The sequence below is a fragment of the Maniola hyperantus genome, chromosome 20, assembly GCF_902806685.2.
Source record: "Maniola hyperantus chromosome 20, iAphHyp1.2, whole genome shotgun sequence".
Taxonomy (NCBI): Eukaryota; Metazoa; Arthropoda; class Insecta; order Lepidoptera; family Nymphalidae; genus Maniola; species Maniola hyperantus.
Window position 1 is genome coordinate 8408956 of NC_048555.1, and position 14072 is coordinate 8423027.

Below are 14072 nucleotides of genomic sequence, written 5' to 3' on the forward strand. Positions count from 1 at the left end.
CTGCTATCCGTACGTACGTATACGTAAATTATCCGAATTCAGGATGTACATTTTTGGCGCAGAAGACATAAATAATTCGACAATTTAAACTGCCCCGCCAATTTAGCAGAAACTTTCCCGTCACATATGGCACTAACTGACATAATGGGGGCCGATGTAATTTATGCGTATAATAAAAATTGTTTTGCATTGAATCAATTCACTTTCGCTAATGCAGTCGATGGTTGACAGTGATGAATCGACGCCATATAGACACTGTCAAGATAAGCTTTAATATATTGCCTGTGTACACTGCACCATAAATGAGAACACAGTTACCGCATAAACTGAAGGACGAGCTAATACATTATTAGATTCTTAAAATCCTAAGGCGTCATCCTAATACAACGCGATTACGTGATCATCGCGAGGGTAAGCGATGCTACCATCGCGTACTTGCGTCAAATAGAACGAGATACGCAATCATCGCGCGAATGCCAATTAGGACACCTATTCGAGATCAGTATGTTTGGCCGCGCGTTCGTACGAGTAAAGTTCGCTCGAACTTTTGATGATCGGGTAATCGCGTTGTATTAGGACAACGCCTGAGGCGTTTTACGCACTGTATCTTGATCAGTTGAATGAGTTCGCAATGCAGAACATGTGATAAATTTTCTGAGAGATTTCAAAATTTAATTGAAATGTTTTGACATTTTCAAGTTACTCACGCAGTTCGATTTAGTGAAACAGAGTTTTCAACATGTTTTATCAGTACAAGCCCACTGTAGCATTCTATATAGAATCTGTATAAAACCTGTAGCATTTCTTTTCAAATAGAGAACATTTTCTGTGTCATTATTAAATTAATGACGGAACAATTTTTATCCTAATGCATAAAATTATATCATAACACAGATTTTAGTAACGTTCGTCATATTATTTTCTAAAAAATGATAATATGAAATGTGCATATTTCATACTCTGTAGATTGGTTCAAAAGTTAAACTTCCCGGAGAGTATTACTACTGTCCAGAAAAGTAAGTATGGAATTTCATTTCAACAGCTGTCCAGGAAAGTAAGTTTGAATTTGGAATAATGTTTGTTCCTCACAACTGATGTTCAGAAAAGTTACTATGATAAGTTTGTACTTGGAATAATCTTTCTTCGGAATTCGGAATTCTACCGAATTGCGTTTTCAGCGCTCACAACACGGCACGGTTATCCGTATCGGTTTTTTCACAGCGCTGCGAGCGCTATATGCGTCATTTGGAGCAAAAGTTTAAAGAGTTAGATTTTTTGTCTTCATATTATTAAAAGGCGCGAATTGACTGTTCGTTTTAAATTATTTATAAAAACAAGTTACCTACTAGATAAAATGAGTTCAACTTTCAAGTGAGGATAGTATGGAATAAGAAGGAAGGAAGGAAGGAATTAGGAAAATTAAGCAGGTATGAGTAATTAAGGTTAATTAGTTTTCAGTATAATTTTACTTTTAATTAAAGTTCGACGGTCGACCGAAATTGTTTACATTGGTAAGGAACGTGAATACCACGAAATGTAAATCCATAACTTTGGTTCCAGCACTTTCTACGGACAGATTCCAGCTAAGGGCCAAAGCATACTTTTAATCGTGAATGGGCGACCTGATCGCTTTTCGGTGGCAGCTGCAATCGAATTTTTAAATCCGCATATTTCATCGTTAGTATCAGAAACCACGCATCAACCAGCACCTGTTTCACTGCGCACACAATTCGAACGCCAGTTGAGCGATTTAGCTCTGTAGTAGTTCTGGTATAATATAATGATCATAAGAAACAAATTGTTAATCGCGGTGCAGCATCGAATCAGTCGCCAAGACGTGCTAATGCAATGCCTCGATCTTCTCCAATTATAGTCGACAAAGCGTGATGTAAAATTTTGGTGATTGTAAAAGTCGATGATCATCAATTTTGAAAGTATCGTGTGTGCTTTAGCCTTAAAAAGGTCGTTATCCACGAATAAAGTTATATGCGCATGAAAGAATGAAAGCGTTACATTGTTAGCAGAAAATAGCTTGACTAGCTGACGGTTATCACCCATTTATTGTGTTAAAATAGGGCGGTCGACGACCCGCTATTCCGTAATGGACTAAGAGCCAGCGCGTGCCAGACCTTCGTTATTTTACAAAAGCTGAAAGTTTTCTGCGTGTTGTCCCCAACACTGGGAGGAACGTTTGTTTGGACCATTATATTTTCTTCAGAAAGTCACGTCATGCATTGCCAGACAGAGTCGTGGCAACCCCCTGCCAGACAGCCTAACTAACTTTTTAAACTTTAAGGGTGTCTGGCAGGGGGTTGCCATGATACTGAGTGTCTGGCAATGCATGACGTCATTTCGTCATGACGTCAAGGAAATATTAAAAAAATTAGACTTCATACTTTAACGTAAGATTTTTACACATTTATTACTTGTCATCTCCCAAAGCCACCATGATCCAAATAAACGTTCCTCCCAGTGTTGGGGACAACACGCAGAGAAACATTCACTTTTTATAAAATAATGAAGGTCTGGCACGCGCTGGCTCTCTCCCTCTATTATAAAAGTCGCTTGTTAGCGGTTACCAATTCACTTACCATAATGCGAGATTCCGATCATACGCTTGTCTATCAGAGTTTAGAGAACCATAATCCTATAATGTTATGCAGTTTTGCTCATGTATTCCTTCACGGTCTAGTGAGCTATGAATTTGCAAATTGATATTATGTACAATGTACATATTGAAAATCTGCATCTGTATGCAACTTTTATTCCGGTGATTAGGCAACACCATCTTTCTTCGCTCTGGGCTGGTTTCCGCACTTAAACGTTTCCGTCTGTTGTGCGTGCATCGCCCCTCCCCGCCGAAGTCTTCACTTCAGCCATCCAAGCTCGCTCCAGAAGCCAAATAGACCGCCCAGAAGAAAGAAAGAAGGCAACACCATAATAGGATTTAAAAAATTGCGTCGGATCAAGTATAATATATGGTAGAGATTCTATTGCCTAAAACAGAAGTTTATTTTAGTTAGAAAGTTTATCAGAAGTGGCATTTCAAAGAAATTATTAATATTCCTTCCATATTAAAAGAATCAAATCTAAAGAAAATCTGGGCTTTAATTAGACACATTCCCATGTATTTTGATAGGTGTTGACACATTAACGACATGTCGAAAGTCATCGTTGGACCAGGCGACGAAAGACATAGGCCAAGAGTGCGACCAACGCATTCTATTTCTAACACAAGACGTTGACCTGTTTCTATGTGCATCACAGGATGAATCAGATTTACAAGAGTACATAAATAAACTGCACCGAATACCTCGCGTTTGTATCGTAACACCGTACAGAAATAAACTCATTTTACATCTGTGACTGGTTAAATTATTTGGTTCTATAACGTAGCTCTTAACATACGACCGCACTGGCATGGGTATCTCTTCCTTATCGGCTGAAATATATTTCGGAATTTAAATCGAAACTCCAAATTCGAAATAGAACATCCGAAGTCCGAACTACACTATTCCACTCCGGATTACGTTTCTCAATATTTCTTTTTCTTTTTGGATTGTCCATTTTTCGCTGTACATGTAATAATAAGTACATATATGTGTAGTACCTATTGCTAGTTGTTATACTCCCACCTACATATATGGTATATTCGGCTTATGATTTCAGCTCATTTTATCTCTGCAACGTCTTGCAATTATTTATCTTTTTTTAAATCAGTCGCAAAGAAGCGCTCACCCATCTATCTAAATCTTATTTTAACATTAGTCTGTCCTGTATTTAAACAACAATTAAATTGCATGCCAGTCATCTCAAAATATACGAATGTTATAAAAACTACACATGACTTAGAATGATTTATTGTATAATTAATGTCCAAACTTATACTCATAAAGAAAAACTTGAACATGCAATGTGCCATGCAAGATTCGTATCTACTATCTTTGAAAACTCAATTCGCCCGTATACCTACCGTTGAGATACTACCACGAAACCTTACTAGAATGTCAACGGTTACTATAAATCGTGCCATAAATAGGTCCAAATGTAGCACATTGCATTGCATACAATAGACTAGAGACAATAGAAAACACGGTCTCCCGGACGGGGGATGACAAGGGACAAGAGCCTTTTAGACCCATACACACAAAGAAATAAAATTACGTTACTGTACAATGTACATAATTAAAAAGCAGTTAAGTGCGAGCAAGGTTTTACCCAATTATGGTGCGGGATTTATGTTATTTTTGTAGCATGTACCATATTTTGTGTTGAGGAGTGTGGCCTCGGCTGAATCGCGTATCATTTGCTGTCGGAATGGTGCCCTATTTTTGTCAGCTGTTGTCTAATAGTTGGTTTGGGTAAGTAATGTAAAATTCAAGTGGGAAAGTGACTGGATGGATTACTAAACCACAGGTTAGTCGGCTCGGTTCTATGTAAAATTGTGGTTAAACTGAGGTAGCTGTATTTCCGTGCTGAATAGCTCAGCTCATTATTTCTTGCGTAAAATACGACAACCCACGACAACCCTTCCAAGTTCCTGACACCTGAAGAGGCAATTACGCAAGTTGCTGTCACTTAAGTATTTTTGCTTCAGTCTTCTGACCCTGAAGTGTTACTGGAAACAGAATTAATACCTACAGCGTGCTCGATAAATCATATAACATGACAAATAATGAGGTATGTACTTAGTACCAAATAGTGCCATAGATTCTTTCATTGTCTCTGTTACTTGACAAACGTTCAAACATTTCTTCAGAGTTCACAGAAGTTTTTTAGGAATTCATTTCCGCAATCAGCTGTTTGGAGGGTAGTTACCACCTATGGTAGTTACCTACATTGGAGTTGCTGTCCACTTGGTGCATCTACACGTCGGTGCTAGCCTCATCTTGCCGGGATGCCATGGATATTATCTAGCACCTTATTAGAAATACATGTACTTATGCGTATTTTTTTTTTCGTTTTTTGGAATACACCCAGATATTCGAGAGTATCGAAAATAATAACAAAGAGCACTGTTTACTCTATCTTATGGAAGGTGGAGGTCGCCCGCTTTTCGTAGCCCCACGAGTATTGATCTAGCTCCCGGCGAAAAAGTTGCTCTTGTAATAATAAGGATTCGGCTCCTCTTTCAAATATGAATAAGGGAACGTTTATTTTCATACTTACCCACTTGTATCTCTATATTATATGGCTCATTATCGCCAACAATATACTGGAAAAGCTATGTAGAGTGGTAGGTAACTACATCCATACTTCCATACTAATATTATAAATGCGAAAGTGTGTCTGACTGTCAGTCTGCTAGCTTTTCACGGCTCATCTGCTCAACCGATTTTGACGAAAATTGGTACAGAGATAGCTTGCATCCCGGGGAAGGACATAGTCTACTTTTATCCCGGAAAATCCCTATCATGACTATGAACTCCAGTGTTAATAGCACTTTTGACGTACTTGCTAGTACTTGCTAGAACTGTGTAATGTGAAATCATGCAGATACAAACACTTTTGTTATTGGTACTCGTAGTCGCCTTTGAATTTTGTTTATTATTTTGTGTTTTAGTTGCTAATTCATTCCATGGGCAATGAATGACAAGCAAAAACGGTTCCCGTAATATCTAGTATTATAAAGTTAATTAGTTAGGGTTTTCCCCATCTTTACTAAATGAAACCTGTGAAGTTAGTAACTCTGAAGTCAAAAATTGGGTGACTCCAAGATAAGTAGGTACATTTTCTTAATATTAATCCACCATACCTCGAACCAAAACTTCATACTTCTTTCACAAGCGTAGCCCAAGTATTTAATTTTGTATGCATAATTTATGAGATAGAAATTGTTTCTTCCCTCCTGTTTTTAAGAAATTGATTCACATAATTTACATAATAATTTTAGAAGCATTTTTATGAGCCGCTAGCAATTTTCTTATTTACTTTGGTAAGTAAGTACTTGTAATAAAATTGACGAGAAGAAAGTACAAGAGTTGAGGCTTGTTGGAAATAACAGGAATGTTGAGTTATAATTTTTGCCATCGGCGACGTTTTATATTTCCAACAAATTCATTGACAAAGTGTTTTTAAGTAGATCTCTATATATACAAATGAATCGCTGAATGTGTTGCTGATCGCAAATCTCGAGAGCGGCTGAACCGGTTTTGCTAATTCTTTTTTCATAATATTCCTTGAAGTATAGGGATACGATACGGTACGGTTCTAACGGAGAGAATTTTTTTAAAAATTTCCTGAAAAAGAATCGACTGTTAGGCGGTACGAAGTTCGCCGAGGCAACTAGTTGCTTATAAAAGTCACAATAAAGGTTATATCTAAGTATATATTTTTTTAAAGAAAACTTCTGTCCATAGAGGATTAATTGAACGAGTTGCAAATAATATGCAATTTAATAGTGACTGCGCAATGGGGTCATCTTGCTATAGTCTATTGTTACAAAGCCAATCTGATTCAGCTGCTAGTACAGCAAAACAAATGATGCGGATCGATTAATCTGCGATTATCTACTGTTACTACTACGTACCTTTATTTTTATAAGCCATGCAACTTAGTAACTATAACTACTTACTAATTTTGTTATATGAACTTTTTCCCCCTGTTATTTTTATTCATTTTCCCGGACGAACAGTAATAAACTATAAAATAGTCTAATTATATTCAAAGAAAAAGGTGACTGACTAGCTGACTGACGGATCTAGCAACGCACAGCTCAAACTACTGGGCGGATAAGGCTGATATTTGGCATGATGTAGACATCTGCTAAGAAAGGATTTTTGAAAATTCAACCCTTAAGAGAGTAAAAGTTTTCTAATTTAATTATAAATTTACAGGTCAATACAACAAAAATATAGTATATACATACAGAATATATAGTATATACATACAGAAAAACTTATCACTTAGAGAGTAAAATAGGTATTTGAAATTCGACATTATATCCACGAGAAAGTCGCGGACATAAACTAATTCATATACAGTCTTTCAAGTTTTAGAAGCATTCTTTAAAATATCAGGCAGGTTACCAACTCTTCGTCGATGTAATCTTCCTGAACGTGTTCTCAAATGACCCAGAAGATGAGATCCCAACTGATGTCGTAACTCAACTACATAATATTCCGAATAAAAATTGAATACAATATCTCTGCATATGGAGATTTTCCACATAATGGACAATACCAAGGTAGCCTCCTACTCCAGAATAGGCTGCCTTGTTTAGATGCTCTTAGCGACAGAGAGTTAATTAATTACGGATCGCAGTCATCATCGGGCTAATGATGCTTAAACCGTCTCGATTCGCAACTGTACTATACCGACGATGGATGCGCAACGATTAATCCTACCAAGCGTTGTTCTTTTCAATGTGAGTTTCATATGCATGTTTCGTTACATACCTATAGTCCGCGACAGGTTGAGATGGCAATCGGGGTATGAGGCGGGGGGACGCCCCGCACACTCTCATGTCACCCGCGCTCACACGCACCGGGTTAGCGCGGGGGCTATGCGCGTGTGCGGAGCGTTCCCTCCTCGATTGCCACTTCGACGTGTCGCATACTGTACGGTCTATGTATCGATTTTGTTACATCTAGTCAATTTGCAATTTTATCTTTAGTAACTCGATCTGTATGATTTGTCGTTATATTTGATACTCAAACAAAAATGACTTATCCGACTATAAAGTATACAACATTCTCAATTACTGTCTGTAATATAATTTGGTCGAAATGGCCCTCTGGTGAACCGCGACCTTTCTAACCAAAAACTATAGAGTTACATATTAAGAAAACAAACCTATTGGACTAAGAGCCAGCGCGTGCCAGACCTTCGTTATGTTATAAAAGCTGAAAGTTTATCTGCGTATTGACCCCAACATAGGGAGGAACGATCAGCGTCTATGAAGTTTGGATCATGTTGGCTTTGGGAGATAAAAGGTAATAAAGGTGTAAAAAATTCTTACGCGTAGGTATGTTAAAGTATTAAGTTTAATCTTTTCGTGGCAACTTTAAGGGCGTCTGGCAGGTTGCCACGATACTAAGTGTGTGGCAATGCATGACATGTTTTCTTATACTATTCCGAAGAAAATATAAAAAAATAGCCTTCACTTCATACTTTGACGTAAGATTTTTTACATCTTAGTTCCCTGTTATCTCCCAAAGCCATCATGATCAAAACTTCATAGTCGCTGATCGTTCCTCCCTGGGTTGGGGTCGATATGCAAATAAACTTTCAGCTTTTATAAAATAACGAAGGTCTGGCACGCGTTGGCTCGCTATCTATATGTAATTTCAGTTCTGACCGCAGCATTTACGACCTGTTGCGTTTGTCTAAACCTTGCTAAGTTGCTCCTTTGTTGGTTCCAATCTGGGGTCACATTTCTCTTCCATTATTATCTTCACGCTTTTCTCTTCCTCATTGTGCCTTTGCATACTAAAAGTGCTAAAACACAGGACTTGAAAATTGGGTCTATAGAATTGCCACTTTAATAATACAACGACAAGATACGACACGCCAACGATAAAACGACGACATGATAACGACACGACAATGACAACACAACGACATGGCAACGACAAGACAACGACAAGATAATGACATGGCAACGACAAGGCAACGACAAGAAACGGAATGATGACAACACGACAACGACAAGACAATGATACGGCAACGACAAGAGAAAGACAAGACAACGACACGGCAACGACAAGATGACGATATGACAACGACACTCCCACTTACACACACACACACATACACACACGCACACACACACATAAGCACACACTCACACGCATACACACACACACACACAATCATACACACACTGTTGTAATTTTATTTTATTATTGTATATACCTACATTTATTCTTAATCTATTCTGTTAAAATAGTTTAATTATAATTTTAAATAATCTCTTTTGGCCTTCTGTTATACCTAGATTTAAATTTAAATAATAATAATGTATTTACGCTGTTGATTACTTTCAAATAAACAAAATAAAAATAAAAATAAGATGGCGACATGACAACGACATAGCAACGACAAGACGACGACACGACAACGACACAACAATAACAACACAACGACACAGCAACGACAAGACAACAAGTCGACGACACGACAACGACAAAACGACGTTTTTTTGCATATATCATTTTTTGCACATTTATTGCAGATTAGCTTGCGCTTTATGACAATCATGCTTAATAAAAAGCAATGATGAGGTCTAGGTTGGAGCGCGCTTGCCTAGAAGATGCCTATTCAATCTTATCTTGAAGGAATTTGGGTTCTACGTTGCAAGAAACACGGATGCCGGTATGGCATTCCACACCTTAGCGGTTCGTTAAACAAAAACTTTTATTTTAAGTACACAGATATCACCTCAGAGCAGGTTCTTAGATATATTTTAAGGTTAATAGGTTACCCGGGACGCTTCAGTTCGTCTTAGGTTCTTTAAAATTTACTTCTTTTAATTTAGTTCTTTAAACTTTATGTCTTGAGTGTTTATGTACAGTCAAAGGTCAAAACTCATTAACTACAACTAACACCATATAGACCACGGTCTGAAATAAAGAAATTTTATTTTATTTTATTTTTATTTATTATTTAGCACTATTCGCTTGCACTGCACGCCACGGTTGTGCGCACATCTGAGCGTTTGTGTGGCGTGTTTATAGAAAAAGGTCTAAGGACTGATTTTTGATGCAATAGTTTGCGGGATTGCTACTCGAATTCTGAAGCCGACCGTACCTCTTTGGTATTCTAATCTGAAACTTTGTTGCCAGTGGTTGCTTACATATTTGTACTTTGCGTGAAAATTACGTTCAATACGCCAAAACTCCGATCAACGTTATATGAAAAAGGGAATCCAGATATTTGCCACGCTAGCCATGCCTGGTCTAGTTAGTACTGGCGCGATAGTAATGGTAGTAAAAACTAATTGGGGAGCGTTGGAAAAGCTAATAGGCTGTAGGAATGTTGCCAAAACAATTATTTTTGTAACCTGAAATGTGTATGCTGCACGGCGTGTATTGGCGTCAAAAGTACAACACGAGTATATTCACTTTTTTAAGTCTGACATCTATACTATATAAAAGTAAAAGCTGACTGACTGACTGATCTATCAAAGCACAGCTCAAACTACTGGATGGATCGGGCTGAAATTTGACATGCAGATAGCTATTATGACGTAGACATCTGCTTAGAAAGGAGTTTTGAAAATTCAATCCCTAAAGGGGTAAAACAGGGGTTTGAAGTTTGTACAGTCCACGCGGATGAAGTCGCGGCCATAAGCAAGTGCTAACGTAAAATCATAGAGGCCTGGTGATTAGGATGTCGGCCTCCTTTTCGGGAGGTCCCGGGCATGCACCTGAAATTTTTTGAAGCTATTGCCGTTTTAAGAATTAACCTGCAAGTCTGAGAGTTCTCCATGATGTTCTCAAAGTTGTGTGAAGTCTGCAAATCCGCACTGGGACAGCGAGAGAAGTTTCCTTATTAACAGTTACAGTCTGACTATCACAATCACCTCTGTTTGGACGACATTCCTAAAATGCATTGTTGCAGCAAAAGTGCCATAAATTCAGCCGATCACAGCTATTGAGTGTGTGTGTGCAAAGATTGATGCAGTTTTTCCGTTCGAGCAAAACTTTTACTTTAGTATAGAAGAACATAGTAGGCGCAAGTACGTTATAGTTCTATAACGCCCGTCTGTTTTAATTCGTTCGGACTACGCTACGGTTTAATCAAGTACGGGTGCCGTAATAAAAGTCCGCGTCACAAAAAATTTCGTCAAGCAATAGCGGCGCGTCTTGTTTGCTTTTGCTTGTCTGACCTAAATTTCCAAGTTGATAATGAAAAGCTTCGTCGTCGTCTCGCCGTAATTTCACTCGGGCGTTCGTCGGGGACCGTTTCTTACTTTCTGTAATCACTGTGCACTGAATATATTACCACTTTACCTACCCGTACACTTCGCCCTGCTACGAAATGTGGTCACGTAACTATTTTATGACTGAAATCCTTTTCGAAATAGTTATCAATTATTGTCAGTGATTAGTGATTACACTAAGGGAAGGAACTAAAATACAAGATGGCGTGGCTACCCCAGAAATTGCTTATGATAGTTTTATTAACCCCTAGCCCCTAAATTTAATCGGTTACTACGCGGCTTCGTACAGAACCACTTATCGGTACAGCTTTGCGAACCTGAATCGATTTAGAAATTAGCTAGTAGGGGTTAATTGGTCTAGCAGGGCATTGAAACCGGGACGTTCCACGTATAAGGCAAAACACTGCACCAGAGAGCTCGCATAATTCACGAAATTTTATTCGCTGGACTCTTTAGAAATAGCATAATGTATAAAAGACAAGCATTTTATATTAAGCTTTCTAATTAGTTCAACCGTCCATTCATATCAAGTTACGATGTACAACAAACATAGATGTACTGACACTGTCTGAAAGGAAACCGGAAAATATGACGTAGTACCAGGATATTGCCATACTGGTGGTATGAAACTTTTAGAATTGAAAATATTATTAAAATTTACATTCAGTTTTCTTTGTAGCCGCGCAAACAGACTTTTCTATCTCAAATAGTTTAAATTTTTCCTCTACTACATTAAAATAAAAATCGTGTCTTGGGTATGACTGTACCACATAATATATCAAAAATATTTAAATTTTAATTAACTTTACTCTCAAATCGCAAATCGCTTTGGAAAGACCTTGCTTTGCTAAAATTTAAAGATGATTTTAATAAAACTGGCTAGAACAAGAAAATATCTGATTTCATCCTTATTCGACCGTAGAATTAGATAGAACACGGTTGCCATTTCTATTTTATTTTATGACTGGTGCTATACGTACAGGATCCAGCTTATACATAACTAGCAGACATCCCCGACTTCGTCAGTAGCAGGAAATTGGGAAATACTTCAGGCTTACAGCCGCGTCGTTTTGCAGAAATGCAGTTTGGTATATCTAAATATATAAATAAATAAATAAATAAAAAATACAAATATCTATTATGACGTAGGCATCCGTTAAGAAAGGATTTTTCAAAATTCAACCCCTAAGGGGGTGAAATAGGGGTTTGAAATGTGTGTAGTCCACGCGGACGAAGTCGCGAGCATAAGCTAGTTTATCATAATTTGGGCAAAATTTCTGGATACCTATTCACTGAGAAGCTGTGATAGCCTAGTGGTTAGGACGTCCACCTTCTAATCGGAGGTCGGGGGTTTGATCCCGGGCACGCACCTCTAACTTTTCGGAGTTATGTGCGTTTTAAGTAAAACATCGTGAGGAAACCTGCATGCCTGAGAGTTTTCCATAATGTTCTCAAAGGTGTGTGAAGTCTACCAAATACCAATTATAAATTGATATTGGACGTAAGTAGGTACCTACTACCTAGCAAGTAAAGACTTTATCGTTGAACTCGAAGACCCAATCGAGTTAAATAATAAAGTTAGAATAAACTAATAATGTATTAAAAGTAAAAGTACCTATAATAGGTATTTGTATTTTTGAATTTTTAATATTAGACAATGGGGCCGATTCTCTTGTACACAATCTCTAAACTAAACTAAATTAACAGATCTTAATCTAGTGCTATCTTTTTCCGCAAGCAGCATTATGAAAGGGATAGCAATAGATTTAGACGTGCCATTTTAGTTTACTTTAAATATTGTGTACAACAGAATTAGCCACATTATAGGTACTATACAAATTGTAAACAAATGCGGCCCCACCTCTGTATCATTTTGCCACTAAGTATGTGAAACTTGCCTGCTAAAAGGTTGCCGACCGCTGACATACACAACTGAATCTAGAGTTCAAAGTAGTTCGAAATGGTAATTGATGAACTTTGCTTTTAATGTAGAGTCTATAAAAGAGGCCATTAAAAGGCTTTGTTAAACGTTTCATCTGAGCATGGCCAAATGAATTTAATTAGAGATGAAGCATTTCAAATTCAATCAAATTAAACAAAAGTTAAAAGACTTCTTTTACTTTGAAAAACCGATTACTCCTCAAAAGGCTTTTTACGAGTAGGTAAGTAATAAAATAAACCAGTTTTTCCTGGAAATGTTAGGCCATTCAGGAAGGGCTTCATTGTGTTCCATTTTATCATAAACATTTTTAATAGTAATCGAGTAAATTACGAATTCTTTTGGGGAACACCTGAACATCAATTTATTTTCGACGCACCTTGAGCTCATAGTTATAAATTCAAGTGTCATCATAATCATGTTTATTAACTTTGACTTTGAATATCTTTTTGTGCAAATGTCGGATCGATGGGGACTTTTCACATTTTATTTATAATGGTGTTCCAAACATTCGTACAAATTTTCAGTTCTATACAAATTAATGTAACCTTGAATGTCTAATTTGACTGTACTAATAGTAATTTTTTATCGATGTCATTTAGGTACACAGAATACAGATTTAAACGTTGTGGTCTCAACGCTCGGACGCGTTTGCGTGCGTGATTATGTTAAGAGACTTCCTTTTGGAAGATTTCATCGAAAACACCGATGTCTCATTAATCAAGTTTAATTTGTTTCACTATAAAATTCACGTAGATTCCTTCCATCATTGATTTCCAACATACAACGATAAAACCAGTCTTATACTAGTATTAAATGGTCTCTTACGCTGTTCGTCTACGTCTATAAAGAGTGCTTGATCATGACACTGTATCTCTAACGTCAATTGAATCTCTAATTGAAAAATCGACAAAGTGCAGTAAAAATTGCATACCCTGCGAATTGGCGGTGGCAATTCTCGTACATATAGCAGCTTCTTCTTCTTCTTCCTTTAACAGTGTCCAAGCAAACACTCTACTCGAGCAAGATTTCTAGTCAAATTAAATCAAATCAAATTATTTATCGCTTATTTGGGTTTACAGTGGTTCTTAGTCATAAATTGTGAATTGTGAATTGTCAATGAAAGTTACATACCTATTATGCTGCCAAGCTTCTCAATCTTGACTAATTTTAAATACCACACTTTTCTTCGATGCAATTCACGAGAAAATCAGAAAATGTGCTATCATGATCCAGACTACTTAATGT

The 14072-nt window shown here is 37.3% G+C and overlaps 1 protein-coding gene across 3 annotated transcripts in view; it reads left to right on the forward strand.

Annotated features, from left to right (window-relative positions):
- Dg (Dystroglycan) overlaps positions 1-14072 on the forward strand; it is a 126720-nt gene that overhangs the window by 46739 nt on the left and 65909 nt on the right. The gene's annotated exons all lie outside the window — the stretch shown is intronic.